General features: G+C 44.3%; 1 protein-coding gene across 1 annotated transcript in view; it reads right to left on the bottom strand.

Moving 5' to 3' along the window:
- RNF150 (ring finger protein 150) overlaps nucleotides 1–15585 on the bottom strand; it is a 682925-nt gene that overhangs the window by 55065 nt on the left and 612275 nt on the right. The window lies entirely within an intron of this gene.

Here is a 15585-nt window from a genome sequence, read left to right as displayed (position 1 = left end):
TATATTGCAGACGACGTTGGTCAATGTAGTCTGATAAGTAGATCACCTCCTTAAAGGGGTCCTTTTCCACGCATTATTGTTCTTTGACAGAAATTAGAGCCACTTGGGGTATGTCTAGACATCACAGGCAATGTCTTAAGGTGTAATTGCGATGCATCTGTTGCCAGCTAGTCTTGCTTTTGCATTTCGTGCCAACTGCTAAACTGCATGTTCATGTGTCAATATAATTTGTATGGCCCTGTTATTACTGGTTATACATGTTTAATTTATCATGTTATTTCCAATTCATCTTACTGTGTTTAGTTTAGTTTATTATTTGATAATGCGCTCCAGACCCTGGGGTAGCAGGGCGCAGCGGTAACAAGAATACTAAGCTTGGTTACATACAGTGGATATATACAGTGGATGCATTACATGTTAATTACAGTGTTTACAGTACAAATATACGAGATGTGGGTACATCGCATCACGCAGGAGGCGGAGAGATAGTCTATAGTATAGGTTTCAGGAATATCATGGTAGTTATATGCAATGATCCAGGACCTAGTGCAGGGGAACAGTTTAGTAGGTGTCATTGGTCCAGAGCCAGCTTTTCACATTACGTCTGAATCTAGAGTAGGGTTGATCAACTCTTAATGCAGTAGGGAATGCATTCCAGGCACGGGCAGCTCTAACAGGGAAGCTTGCTCCACCCGCTTTAGATAGTCTGAATCTGGGAGTTTCTAGTAAGAGTTGGTGAGAAGCTCTGGTGTGGTGACTAGTGGATTTTCTGGTCAGTCTAGCCGAGATATAAGGGGGGACAGTATTGCTCAGTCCTTTATGGGTGAGAGATAGCGTCTTGAGGAGAATTCTGTCACTCATTTTTAACCAATGATGGTCTTTCCTGATATTGGATATATGCACTCTGCGGGGTATGTCCAAGGCTGCTCTAAGAGCATTATTCTGCAGTATTTGCATTTTGTTTATAACTTTTTTGTTGGCACCTGCATATAGGGCGTTGCAATAGTCCAACATAGGCATTACTAAAGCGTTGGATAGTGTGATACAGTTGGTTTTGGAAAGGTAGGGTCTACAGGCCCTGATTAATTTGCAGGTGTAGGCTGTGGCGGAAGCCAAAGAATTGACTTGTTTTTTGAGAGATAGTGTGGAATCAAGGTAGAAACCTAGTGTTTTTACCTCGGTTACCACCTTGATTACGTTGCCATCTATATTAAAGGCAGTATAACTGGGGCTAAGTTTTTTGAGGTTGGATTCGGAACCCAAGATCAGTATCTCTGTTTTATCGTAATTCAGGCAGAGGCCGTGAGAGGCCATCCATGCCTGAATGAGGAGGTAAATCTTGTTTATTAGAGCTGTGTCTTCAACAAAATTGCCAGAAAGTGGTATGAGGATCTGCGTGTCGTCCGCATAGTTAGTATAGGTTACCCCCAGTCTGTCAAGTTTGTCGAAGAGTGGCTTAGTGAAGATGTTGTACATTGTGGGGGAGACACATGAACCTTGTGGGACACCACAGGTGATTTGTATTGGGTCCGCTGAAGCCAAGGGGGAGAACACTCATCGAACGGTTGGCTAGGAAGGGTTGTACCCAGGCTATAGCTTCACTTGAGAAATAGGCGGCAGACGCTAGATGCTTGCATAACACTGCATGGTCCACCAGGTCAACGGCCGCCGATAAGTCAAGGAGGAGCAGCATAGCTGTTTTACCTTTATCCTTCAACTCGTTGATTTGTGTATTGAGGACAATTAAGGCTGTTTCAGTACCGTGGTGTGGTCTGAATCCAGATTGGCGTGAACCTAGTAGTTGGTTTGTCTCCAGATAGTTTTGGATCTGGAGGTAGGCTACTCTGTCAATAATTTTAAGGAGGAATGGGACCGTGGTAATAGGCCTATAATTAGTTGGGATAGCTGGGTCGAGGGTCTGTTTTTTGAGGAGAGGCAGTACCCAGGATTCTTTGAGGTTAGTAGGTACAGTACTCGATCTAAAGGAGGCGTTGATTAACTTAGAGATGAAGGGTGCTAAATCTCTAGCTTTGTCCTTAATAACTTGTGCCGGATAGCTGTCGCCTTGGCAGTTCGATGGTTTCAGGGAAGATATAACCTTTTCAGTTTCCAGCATGGATATGTTGGTAAACCTGAATGGTTTGCGGCTACTTGGTGTATCATTTTTGGTGTATCTGTCAGAGGGGTGGTATGAGTTCTGTGGAGCTCAAGGATGCTTTCTTCTTTGCAATTTTGGATTGTAGAGGTGTTATTTTATTTGCTAAGGCATTTTAGATGCTGGTGCACCATTGTTTGTCCTTGGGGATATTATCTGTGGGAGCAATTGGGTTTTCCATTTCCCAGAGGATGGAGAAGAGTTCTTTGGAGTTAGAGTTAGCTTTGCTAATTCTCTCATTAAATGTGTCTTTTTTGGTTTGGATTATTTCTTTCTTATACTTGTTCGCAAGGTTGGCACGTAGAGTTTTATTCTCAGCTGAAGGTGTGTGCCTCCAAATAGCTTGGAGTTTACGTTTTTGGATTCGTAATTCTTTGAGATGGGGGGTGAACCATGAGTTGAGGTGAGATTCTTGTTTACTTTTACGTAGTTTGATAGGTGCAATCGTGTCCAAGGCTTTAGACATAGTGTTGTTGAATGTCTCAACGTCGTATTGGGGTCAGAGTTAATAGCGCTAGCAGTGAGAGATGGTAGGAGGAGTGGGAGTAGTTTTTCTGCACGGATTTCTTTTTTGTTTCTGGTTCGCAGGGGTGGTACTATTTCACGAGTGTCTAATTTTAGAGGCTCTACGATGGATGAGAAACAAATAAGGTGGTGGTCAGTCCAAGTTTGTGGTGAAATATTAGAGATATTAGAAGTGTTATCATTGATTTTTGTTTAACCATGACTGTTATAAACAACACCATTTCTAGCCCGCAATCTTTGCATGCTTTGCCTTTATGATTATGGTAGGCAAGCCATTTTTACCCATACTGGTACGTTATTTTCCAGGACAGACATCCTCATGGTGCCTGTCCAATATTTGTATTTTTGGCTGTTGGTCTTCTTAAGAGTCAGTCGATGTCGTGGTTGTTTTTGAACAGGTAAGACCATCACTACCACATAATGCACTTTTAGCATTCACTCACAATGGCATGCATTTGTCTATATCTATCTATATCAGTCTTACGCAGTAGGGATATGTGGCGACCAACCACCACAACACTGTTTGAGGCAGCAGGAGTGGAGACCATTGGTGCCTGCTTAAACACGGCGAGTGCTGGGAATACCTCATGCATAAGGAAAAACAAAGAGGAGGAAGATCACGGGTGTGATGAGTCGCTTCCAAACAGAACTAAAAGCCTGCCACATACCCAGGCTCCCAATTGCGCAGGACAATGGAATGATCATATGGCAATGACGTAAGAAGCGATCTCCCTTGGAAATTGCCTGGTTCACAAGTGGCCTGCAGTAGCCTGGAATAGCTTCACCCAGGCAGAAGAGTGGGAGGACGTTGTCAGTAGAAAACAACAACAGCCAAGAATCAGGGGAAGCCTGCGAGAAATAAGAAATCATTGTGGAAAGGGAGCGGCGTAGAAGGCGTAGATACAGGGCCAAGGGCCGATAGGGTCTCATGAGTGGGTAAATACTTACAATGGCCAAGGTTAAAAACCCCAGAAACCACAAACTCACAACAATTCTAGAACTACGCACTCACTAAAAAACACCATTTTCAAAATAGTTTGCCTCCAGGGGTTTAAAAAACTTGGTGGGCCAAGGGGATGGACACCCCCACCCACAGGCACACGTCCAACAGGAAATCACTACAGAATGAGGGAAAATAAGGGACAAGTTCAAAGACAGGTTACGCATGGGGGATATTGCACATCTTTGAACTAAGTTTCCTGGACCGCCACTAAAGAAAACTACTCAGGAAATACCACCCAGAGAAGACCGCAACACAGGAGGATGCTGGCGGGGAGTGCAGTGGGTCCTGAAGACAGAAGTGCTGGACCAAGTACTAGGTTTGTGAGGCGGGAGTATAGGTTGGGGAAGGAGAGCGTGTGCGAGTTGGGTAAAGGGAAACAGGGGCAAAACCAGGAGGGTGATGGTGGCCGAGGAGACAGCGTTGACAAGGCACAGCACGGGATTCAGGGCAGGGGTACACCACATCAGGGTTTCGTAGGTGAAACCTCTACAGGAGTCAACATCCCACCACGCTTGGAGGTTGCTCTCAGGTAGTTTAAAAAGGCAGTCTTTTGTAGAAGCAGGCTCAAATGTGTGGTATTGACCTAATACAAGATAAACAAAGGTTCAGGATCCCAGAAGGCCAGCTGCTTATATGATCCCCTTTCCTGCAGGTCAATGCAAGGGCTAGGAGGAAGGAAGTGTCATTCTTCCCAAGGAACTGGAAAATCCTGCAGCAGTCTCTACCTCTCTTGTCCCTTCCCAGGCCCCCTGCACGGCACTGGCTTCTCATTTCATCTCTAAAACTCAGGACATCCTGTCCTCTCTCCTCCTCTCCCCTTCCTCTCTCTACTCCCTCTACTCCCTGCTCATCCTCCGGCCCTTCTTCGGCCACTTCTCCCCCCCCTCCTCCCCAGACGAGGTTTCTAGACAAGTCCGATCTATGAAAGTCTCATCAAAACAGGTTCATCCATGTTCCTCCAAAACCATCAAGGACCACATTGACGCCATGGCTCCTGCTCTGGCTGACTTCTGCAACCATTCCTTTGCCACTGGAGTCTTCCCCTCCCCCCTGAAGCACTCCCTTGTGCACCCTCTCCTTAAGAAACCCTCTGCCGACCCGTCTTGCCCGGCTAACTATCGCCCAATCGCCATCACTCCTTTCCTGGTCAAACTCTTGGAAAAGCTGGCCATCTCTCAGCTCAACCTTCACACCGAATCTGTCGGTTGTCTCCATGATCATCAGCTGCCAGAAGCATGGAAACTGCTCTCCTGAACATCCGTGAAGACCTGCCCTCCAACCTTGAATTCCAACACCCCCTGTGTCCTTATCTTACTTGATCTCTCTTCTGCCTTTGACATGGTCAACCATGCCATCCTGCTCAACCGTCTCCGTGATAACCTAGGGATCACCGGTCAGGCCCTGGCATGGCTGACCTCTTTCCTCTCTGATCGACCCTCCCAGGTTCAACTTGGGTCCTTCCTCTCCTCTATCTCTAACTGTGGTGTTCCCCAGGGGTCTAACCTCTCTCCCTGGTTGTTCAACCAATACCTGGCACTTCTTGCCCACCGCATTGCTGCGCTCTGCCTCAACTTTTAGTGCTGTGCGGATGACACTCGGCTCATTTTCAGGCTACCCTCAGCCACCTCTTCTCCCTCTCTCATCTCCGACTGTCTGTCCGCCATCCAGGAGTGGTGTGCCGCCAATGATCTCTGCCTTAATGCCAGTAAAACCGAGATTACCCTCATCAGCACACCCACTCCCTCCTTTCCGGTAACTCTCTGGCCGGCCTCTCCTGCTCCCACCTGTGAGGTCAAAAACCTCGGGGTCATCTTCGACTCCACACTCTCCTTCTCTCCTCACATCTCTGACGTCTCTAAGTAGTCTCACTACCAGCTGCACCTCCTCAGAGGTATTCTCCCTTTCCTCTCCATCCCCCAGAATTTCACTGTCTCCGGAGCTCTGGTTCTCTCTAGGCTAGACTATTGCAACAGCTTCTTTCTAAACCTTCCTGGTTCTACTCTCCACCCACTGCATCTCATCCAGAACAGGACTGCGAGACTTGTCCTTGGCCTCAAGCCCTGGGATCATCTCTCCAGGACTGAAATCTCTGCATTGGCTCCCAGTGGCTGCGAGGATTAAGTTCAAAACCCTCTGCATTGTCCATAAGGCCTTCTGAGGCCTGGGGCCTCAATACCTTCAACTCTCGCTTCCTACATATCTTCCTTCTCGAGCTTTTTGCTCATCCGCCTCCAACTCCCTCTGGGTCAGACGCTTCTCCAAGCACTGAGTTGGTGGTAGATCTCTTTCTTCGGCTGGGACCTCCCTCTGGAACAGCCTCCCTGAAACTTGAGGAGAATCATCTCCGGTTCCGGAAGCACCTCAAAACCTCTTTGCTTCTGCTTTTTCTCCTCATCTCCCCTGCTGACTTCCTGGCTGATACTGAAACTGCACTGGTTACCTGGCCACCCTCTGATCTCGGGCTCAGGCCCCCTCCCCCACCAGTCACACTCCTGCACTGCCTTCCTAGCAATCCCTGCACTTGGGAACTGTTTTCTGTATCCCGACAGTCCCACTACCAGCACTTGCCACCTGCTGGCCGTACATTTACTCTATCTTATTATCCCATGTACTGCACTGTCCCCTCCCCCTCCGCACTTTCCTCCTTCCCCTTCCCATGCACGATTTGAATGACACCTGGCTTAGTAGGATCGTTGTCAGTCTTCCCTCGGTTTCCCCCTCCCTTGCCTCATCGCGCCTTGAATCACTTGTGTATAGGCGCGTTATAAATGCCATATCATATCCTCTCTTACTGCATACCTTGTCTCTCTGGGAAGTAGAAAGCTATGAGTGGTCTGTGAACAGGCAATTAAAGGAGGAACACTCAAACAATTTGGAGGCAATACCACAGCAAGCGTGAATACAGCCCCCCCTGGTCCCCAAAAAGGGAAATCTCTTGCTCCTTTCATCCCTTGGTAGCAACCCGCACCTGTTACTGTCAAATCTGAGTTGTGTTAGCCAGTAAGTTGGTTTTAAAAATCAGTTAAAAAAAAGTGTTTTAATTCTAATCTGTTTCCAATGTTGTAATTATTACATTGGATTTTGTGACAAAGTCTGCCGCCTCGCTCTGGGGAGCTGCAGTGAGGTGGCTTAGTTGACCGGATGTTTCATCAGCCTAGCAGATGATAGTCTAAAGAGCGGAATTGGAAGGATCCCCTGGTCACCATCCCTTCGTCCACATTTCAGGACAGGGAACAGTCACATGTAGCCAACTAGGGAAAGGGTCCTTTTGCGGGGCACAGCCCCAAGACCTGGGAAGCAGTGCCCATATGGAATCTGGGAAATAAGGGTCTTCCCCCCACAAACCCTAATGTATAGAGCTTTCACATCTTCTGGTGTAGTGGGGCTGGTGATGCTGCAACTACTGGACCTTTAGGGGAATCAAGGATGGTTTTCCTGCAGCACCTTAACACTCAGCTCTCCTCACACAGGGGCAGTGGAACGGGGGCTCTGAACTAGGAAGTGAACCAGTCCGTTCATCCGTCCAGCATGAATCTAGGACCAGATAGGCTCAAGGACTCTCCACAGGAGGCAAGGTTCGGGCGAGGCAACAAGGAAAGGGCCAGCTAAGAGGAAGGGCCACCAGCCCCAGATCCACATCAGAATTGAGAGCCATCTTCATACATGGGGACCATTAGACCACATATACACGATCTTCCTTAAGTGGGACATCTGCATTTCATTTTCTAGAGAAGCTGGAAGGCAGGACGGGACCCCGGCAGATAAAAGGGAGAATCACCCAAAGAAAGGGCTGAGTCAATTCCAAGTCTTACAGCAATGACACAAGCCATCCTACAAAGACCAACAGCCAATACTCATTGCAGCTGACACAGCTGAGTCCCCCCCTTTCACCAGAGAGGGGCAGCAGTAATGACCTATAAAAAAAAAAACAAAGGGCTGAGGCTGAAAGCCGCTGGTTTACCAGCTAAAGACAGACGATAGCAGATGGTTTAGAGCAGGCTGGAAGAGAGACCAATAGGACCTGGAGGGGGAGCAGAGCCCAGGATGCTGGAAGAGAGTTCTATATGGGTGGGCTACACTAGAGCCTGGGAACTGTAGGAGAGATCCATCCATGAGACTAAATAGAGGTGCCAATGAGCACTGTAGCTGCTGCAGAAAGGTGTGAAGAAGTGGTGGCCAAAGGCAATAAAAGTAACCTGAGAGAGGATGGTGCACAAAGGTGTGAAGAAGGTGAAAAAGAGCATGGTCATGAAGTGTCAGCATCTGTATAAATTAAAGTTTAGCCTCTCCGGATGGTCGTCCTGAAGTGGCAAACACCAGACGACCATCTGCAGAGTCTAAACTTGCTATTTATACAGATGCAGACACTTCATCGCCAGATATGGCAGCTCACCAGTTTAGCGACATCGCATGGTTTACCGGACCTTAACATTCTATGATTTATCGAATGCACTGCATCCATCAGATTTATGGGAACCTTCCAAACCATTACCATTACTATGGGCATTCTTGAAAACGACCAAGGGTCGAAACACGTGCCGGCAAAGGCTAATATGATTATATGATCAGAATAATTAAATCTCTTTAAAAATTATTATGTTATTTAACACTACTTAATAGCCAATATAATTTGGTCGACAAGCACGCACACACCAGGAAGTGGTCAATACCATTTCATTTAGGAGATGGGCAATACCAACAGGTGCAAAGAAAGTTTGAGGAATATCTGTGAATTGGAAAAGGGCTCTGACGAAAGGGGTGGTGGCCAGATGAGTGAAGATTGTACAATAAATAGTTATGGGGTTGGAAAAAGTTATTGATGAGAGGGGCGTTGAAGGAGGAGCTAAACAAAATGTGGAGAAAAAGGGTCACAAAGAAAAACATGCCGTAGGGGTATAGAATCTCTGAGATAGTGTGGGTATATAGATTTGGGACTGGAAAAAGGAAGGTGCCCAAAGGTGCAGGGAAGGCAAGGAAGAGCGTAAAGAGGGGAAAGTCAATGATGAAAGGTGGTTCCAAAGAGAGAAAGGACAAGGAATTGGTCAAGGATTTGACACTGGAAGTGGCAGAGTGGAGAGCAGGAGGGCGATCAGGAGAATAGGGGAAGATTTCATGCAGGAAATCAGATAAGAGATAGAGGACTGGCAAGCCGGTATAGTTACAAAAGGACATAGGCCAGCTCTATCTGAGCGATCTTGAGGACCAGAGGAGTCAGGTACGAGCTGGGGAGGAGGAGCCATGACACACAGGAACCTTAAGAGGGAGAGTTATAGCAGTTGGTCACTACGACCTCCCACGCTGTCCTGGTTCACACCCAGGACCTTGGGACCTACCACGCCAGCTCCCAAGCCTCTCATTCTCTGTACAAGATATTGAGAGGCTCCCGTGAAGGACGTGCCTCAAGGTGCAGAAGCCAGAGACTCAAGGAGAGGACAAGAGATCAGCAACTGCAGGACAAGAAAGGATGAATTTATTAAGATATCTGACATCGGATGATATTGACCGCATTAGCTTCCCACTTTATCCTGATCTCTCCTGGACTGAAGTACGGATGAGATCTAGACTATTGTTGTAAACAATGATGGACGCGAAGGAGGACTGGCAGAAAAAGGGCTACATAATCTCAAGAACCTTTCCTATGGTGGTGGAAAAGCCCCCTATTAAGGTACAAGTGAATCATCAACAGTTGGTGCTTGATGGAGTAGTAAGTGGTGGTCTGCCGCAGATTGTCAGGGCCCTGGTTCCAGAAATAATTGCTCAAGTAATTCAGAAGATTAGTCTTCCACCTCAGAAGCTTTAGTTAAGCAGGAGGTTAGATGCCTCTCCTGGAATACCAGAGGCCATCATTCTTTTATAAATGACACGCAAAGACAATTTATTTTTCAAAATTTTGATATGATTTCTTTTCAAGAAACATGGTGGCGGGAGGATCTGTCTATTGAAGGTTTCTCTGTTTTTCAGCAATTTGCTAAATATGGAGGGAGTGGTCGTCCTAGTCGGGGTCTTCTGCTGGCTGTTAATAAGGATGTTTTTATAAACTGCTCCTTAATTTCCAACTCAATACAAGGTTTGTTGGTGGTTAGACAACAATTAATAGATGATGTGATTATTAAACACTGGGTAGTCATTACAGTGTATTGGAACCCTTTGATCAATGATTTAGCTGAGTTCTTGCAATCACTAACAGATCTGTTGGTAGTAATTTATTCTCAGTTTCCTTCTGATGAATTGTTAATTTTCGGAGATCTTAACTCGCAATGTATTCATACAAAATTTTAATTATTACCACCTAAAAGAATGACAAAAAAATGGGAAAATGTGGGTGGACTTCATGGAGGAAAGGAATCTTATAATGTTGAATGATAATGTAAGGAATGACATCCCAGGAGCCCCTACCTGGTGGAGAGGTGCAGCGTTTTCTACAATCGATTATGTTTTTGTATCCCCCAATATTTTCCATAAGTGTATTTCTCTGAACCTGTTACAGACGAATGATAGTGATCATGCTATGCTGGACTTTGTATTAAAATCTGAGAATATTTCTGGAAGTTTATGTTACACACAACGATTAGAGATTAATGCCGAGGGGAATAGAATTGCGAAATTTAGACAGGGGGTCATACTCTGACTGTTAATGTAGAAAATGCATTTACTTCTCTAACAGTCTCTCAATTGAAGGTACATTGTAAACCAGTTAATTTTATTAAATTCTTGTGGGGCCTAAGTGTGCCGGTATGTGGGAATGAAAAATATTTTAAAATCCATGAATATCGCATTGATAGTGAAGTTCATGAAACAAAGAAGATACTTAGAGCAGAAAAATATAAATTCAAGAAATCGATGAAAGATAAGAAACAATGTGATATCTATTTAACTAACAGATATAAAAATTGGGTTAGGTCTCATAGGTTTATGTTGTCTCACAAGGACGGGGAAGACATGCTAAAAGCTATAATGCAACGAAACTCAAAGAATTTCTGGTCAACTGTAAATTCTATCCCAACCGGTGGGGATTTTAGACAATCAACATGTGTGGAGGAAAATGCCTGGGTAACCCATTTCTTAAAAGTTTATGCTCAAGTCGAAAGGAATGATTATCTGTTTTTGAATGAGTTGAAGTGGATGCTGGATTGTAGGGTTGAGGATATTGAAGATCTAATTTTGAAAGCCTCTAATTCAAGAGCACTGGGGCCGAATGGGCTTTCTAATTGTATTCTAAAGAAAAATCCCCCTCTCTGGGTGGCTGTATTAAAGCTTTTGTTTGATAATATTCTAGATTTGAAAGCTATCCCAGAATCATGACGGAATGCAATAGTAATTCCTATCTAAGGAGATCAGGAGATTGTTTATTACCAACCACCTATCGACCAATATCCCTCCTAGACGCGGATGGCAACATTTTCTGTGGTCTTACTTTGAAGGAACTGTAGACATGGGCACCAACGAGGGAAATCCTGCCAAAAGAACAGACAGGTTTTAGAAAGGGGCTCTCAACCATCTTAAATATTATAACATTGGGGTGCATATCCTCCACTCTTAAATGCAGAGGAGGAGTAGCTCTCTTCTGTGCCTGGGTGGATCTCTCTAGTGCTTTTGACACGTTTAATAGGAACAAACTGGAGTAAATTGAAAAAATGGGGATTGCCCGATCATTTACTTAATATCATCATTCATATACATCAGGACTCATCTCTGACAGTTAGATTAACCACATCAGGTCAATTGTCAAAGCAAATTTCTATGGAGAGGGGTGTTTGCCAAGGCTGTTTGTTGGCCCCTTTTTATTTTATTTTTGGAAGCGAGTGGCTGCTAGCTCCCAGGTTAGGAAAGGGTTATATAAACTGGCTGGCATACGTGGACGATATAGTGATAATGGATCACCCCCAGGTTGGTCTTCAACGACTATGCAATGCCTCGCTGAATATGCTTCCCTGAATGATTTGATTATTAATCCGGATAAGTCCTCTATTATGATTTTTAGGCATCCAAAGAAACAGGTCAAAGGTTATTTGAGGACTCTAAATAATCTGATTATCCCAGTGGTGAAAGAGGTGACATATTTGGGTGCGCAGATAGTCGGGTGTCCGACGCAGAATGGCTTTTTGCTGAATTTGGACAACAAGCTGAGAAAGCTGGATGCCCAAATGAGAAGGTTATATATTAAATGTTGCCGTTTTTCACTTCTCCCTTTAATCAAGTTCTATATGGGAAAGGTGACGCTTTCCCTTGCATATGGCTTAGAAGGTAATTGCCAGGCCTTTGAGGTAAATTGGGAGAGAATAGAAGGAAAATATGGAGGAAGGTACTGCATCTCCCCACTATCCCTATTTCGTGTGTTAGGTTTGAACTGGGTTTGGGTTCTTTGCTCCCAATAATGGAGTGGAAATGGTTATTTCAGTATAGACTGATTTTGGGCCCTCCAAAAAAATCTTTATATGAAGAGGTTGCAAATCAGTCAAAACTGAACAATGTGTTTTTAATAACTTTAGTCAAAAAATGTCAAAAGATACTAGATAACTCGGATAGCACGGGTGAGATGCTAATCTAGAATCCATTGAAAGTGGAAGAACAAGTTAAAAGAATGGACTGGTCTAGAACAATCTCTGAAATGAGAGACTCAAAACTTTCCTCCTCATGGTCTGAATAAGACACACCTAGAGGCTTCCTTCCGAATTATTTGAAAAGAAGTCTTGATCCTAGGATGAGAATGGAGTTCTTGAGATTTAGGTTAAATGTGTTACCAACCATGGAAATTAAACATATCAGAGATCCTATAATGTATCCCACCAATCTTTGCAATCTGTGTGAAGAAGGGGTAAAACAAACCCCGATGCATATATTATCAGAATGCCCAGGGACCTGGCCTATTAGAATCAAAAGGTTACAGAGGTTTGTCCATGACCCCAGATTGTTGAACTCAAAGATGTTCTGGCAGAGGCTCAATCAGGGGCATGAAACCTTCCTTACAGCAGAAGTATCAAGTATACTAAAAGATTTGAAAATATTGGGTGATATAAATTAGTTTACTGTGCTGACGGAAGATTCTAATTTCTCCCTTTCAAAAATTGCTAAGGGTTATGTGGAGTCTGTTTTGTAAGTCTGGGTCATGATCCATTATTATTATGGTATGTGGTGCAGATAGTTTACTTGTGTAGACTTTTTTTTTATTGATTCAAAATACTATCTGTCTTTAAAAAAAACAAATTTGTAATAGCATTCGGTGAGATGTATTACATGTGTTTTTATTTTTATTATATTTTTTCCATTTCTTATTTATTTATGTTCCCTTATTCATGTTTTTGTACGTTTGTGTACAAAGTTTAAATCATTGACTAACATGCACAATAAAATTTTAAAAAAATAAAAATAAAAAGAAAGGAGAAAAAAGAAGTTCAATGTCACCATGGAAATCATTATTGTTGATGACTATCTAAGGAGGCAAGTAGCAGATGCTGGGAAACCAGAGACTTTGTTTAACAACATATTTAGCTTATAACAAACCTTGGCACATTCGAAGGATACGGGAAAGCCATTTTGAATGTTTAGTTTCCCTGCACATTTTTTGTCAGAAATCACAGGACCTATCCTTACAGGATTTTTTTTACCTTTTAGGCCATTCCAGTTTATAATTGTTCCCCCACACACTGCTATAGTTCCCAAATAGACCACTTTGACCTTAAACTTTGTGTCTGTCCAGTCCTTGATCTCAGTCACCCATCTTATTGCCATATTTTTATATTACTTTCACATGAGAAAGTTCCCCGCCAGGGACTTACACAAACAATTGACGATTTCATATGTTTGAGTTAGAATAATTTTAATGTGACATGCAACATGCTCAAATTATGCATTCTCCGATTCCTTTTACCCAACCAGGCATGGCTAATTTTTGCACCGGCCGAGGCACAAATTATACTAGCTGCAATTTGCTTCTGTTCTCAGATTTCTTCACGAATCTTTATCTAGAAGGCCCTTATAAACGCATCTCTAAATATACTTCCAGTTTCTGCCCTTCTTTTGTTGGGGAGCCAAAGGACATAGAGGACAGGACCTTTGAAAGTTATCCCGTTTATTTTAACCCAAATGCTTCTCACTAATGGCAACACAATCTTTCCAGTCACGAAGAAAAACAAATCCACGACGGCTGTGAAACATTTCCTTCCTGTGAGCTCTGGCCAACTGCACTCCAAGCAGTTCCAAATTTTGTTCCCAAGAATTTAGTAATGCACTGCTGTTCAATTATACGGCAACAGATTGCCCAACAGCAATATAACATGTACAAAATTCAGGGGGGGGTTAGGGGTGGGGCGGGGGGATGGAGAGTGTATGGTAAAAAAAAGAAATCAGGCTAAATCCGAAGTTTTTTTTTATCTTCAACATCGTGATTTTCAATGACAAACTGTGAATAACGCAAATGAGTAAATAGGCCCTGTTGGCTGGTAATCAACTGGACTGCCATGCGGTTCCAACATTCGTAAACGGCTCTCGCAGTGACTCAGCGTGTCTTTGTACATCTGGAAACCCTTGGCATTAGGTACGGCATGGGTGACGTTATAATACATAATCTCTAAAGGGGATTACAATACTTTCCTTTATTTACGGACCGGAAGCGCCGCCTCATGCCATAATGTGCACAGAGATAAAAATCAAAAGTAAGTCTTTGAATTGGGTAGTTTGTATCCCCTCATGTATCCAAACCCACTTTGGATTTTTTCTGCAAAAAGTTTTGGTTCATAAAGTGCCAAAATGAGATCAGCAGACAAGCAGATTATTTAAATGCACGAGGTTGGTCAGTGTCGCATTTTAGGGATCCAATCATTTTCGTGGGTAATTAGCATATTTATTTTATTTTAACATTTTTAAAGCGCTCAAACAGCCCACAGGCATCGAGGCGCTGTTACAGGAATCATTTGTTTTGTAGTTGCGTAATTGTTTTTCTCTTAGTTGCGTATTTATAAACGCTTAAACACCCAGATGTTTCTAAGCGCAGATCCGGGTTCGAACCTGTGTTGCTTCGTGTCGTCTTGCTTCCAAGGCACGCACGTTGCCGCTGTGCTATCCTCTCTAGCATATATCATGCCATTGCAGGAGTTTCCAAGCAAGAATGTGTAATAGAATTTTAAAAAGGGAATAAGTATTTTATGCCATCCTACTTCTCAAATCAATACACCACGAACCATGCAGTGATCAACTTTGAAGAAATAACGTATCAACCTACCCGGCTTGTGTCCAGATGGCAAAGGGAAAAGAACACGGAAGTGAAGCACCCACATCGACACCCGTTCCTGACAGTGATGCATCTGGGTTCACTATCAATTAAGAACATCAATGGGTATAATATTGGCTTGCCTTTTTAGGGGTAAAGGCCAGCCAGTATCGGGAAGAGGTGGGGGCGTGGGATGGGGGTGAGGGGGACTAGCCAATGTAACAGCCTATCCCACTCGAGATCACCATTCCCCCCTTCCAACTCCCATTTCTCTGCATGTGAACCAGGTCTTCATGTTCACTGGGTGCCCGGTGCGAGTCAAGGGCGGTGCTTCGTTTTGTGCCTATGCTGTTTTGCTGCTGTGGCTCTGGTTTGGACTACAGACCGTTGGAGTTGGAGTTGGAGTGTGAGCTACAGCGCTTTTGATAGCGTGTTAATTTTCGAATTTTGAACTTTGAATTTGGCGAGCCTTTCTCCTTTAAGGCTTCTCGAACAGCAGGCCACGCCCCCTGGAGCCAGGAAGTAAAAAGCAGTGTCCTGAGCCCTTGCGGCGTGAAGCCCGGTGCGAGTCAAGGGCGGTGCTTCGTTTTGTGCCTACGCTGTTTTGCTGCTGTTTGGCTCTGGTCGGCAGCGGAAAGTAAAGTCGCGGAGTCCAGCCTGCCCGGTCCACCTCAGAGCGCGTCTGAGCGTTTGTGG

This window comes from Ambystoma mexicanum, chromosome 6q (assembly GCF_040938575.1).
Source record: "Ambystoma mexicanum isolate Mex_15411 chromosome 6q, UKY_AmexF1_1, whole genome shotgun sequence".
In the NCBI taxonomy this organism is placed as follows: Eukaryota; Metazoa; Chordata; class Amphibia; order Caudata; family Ambystomatidae; genus Ambystoma; species Ambystoma mexicanum.
This window is presented reverse-complemented; position numbering and strand designations above follow the sequence as displayed.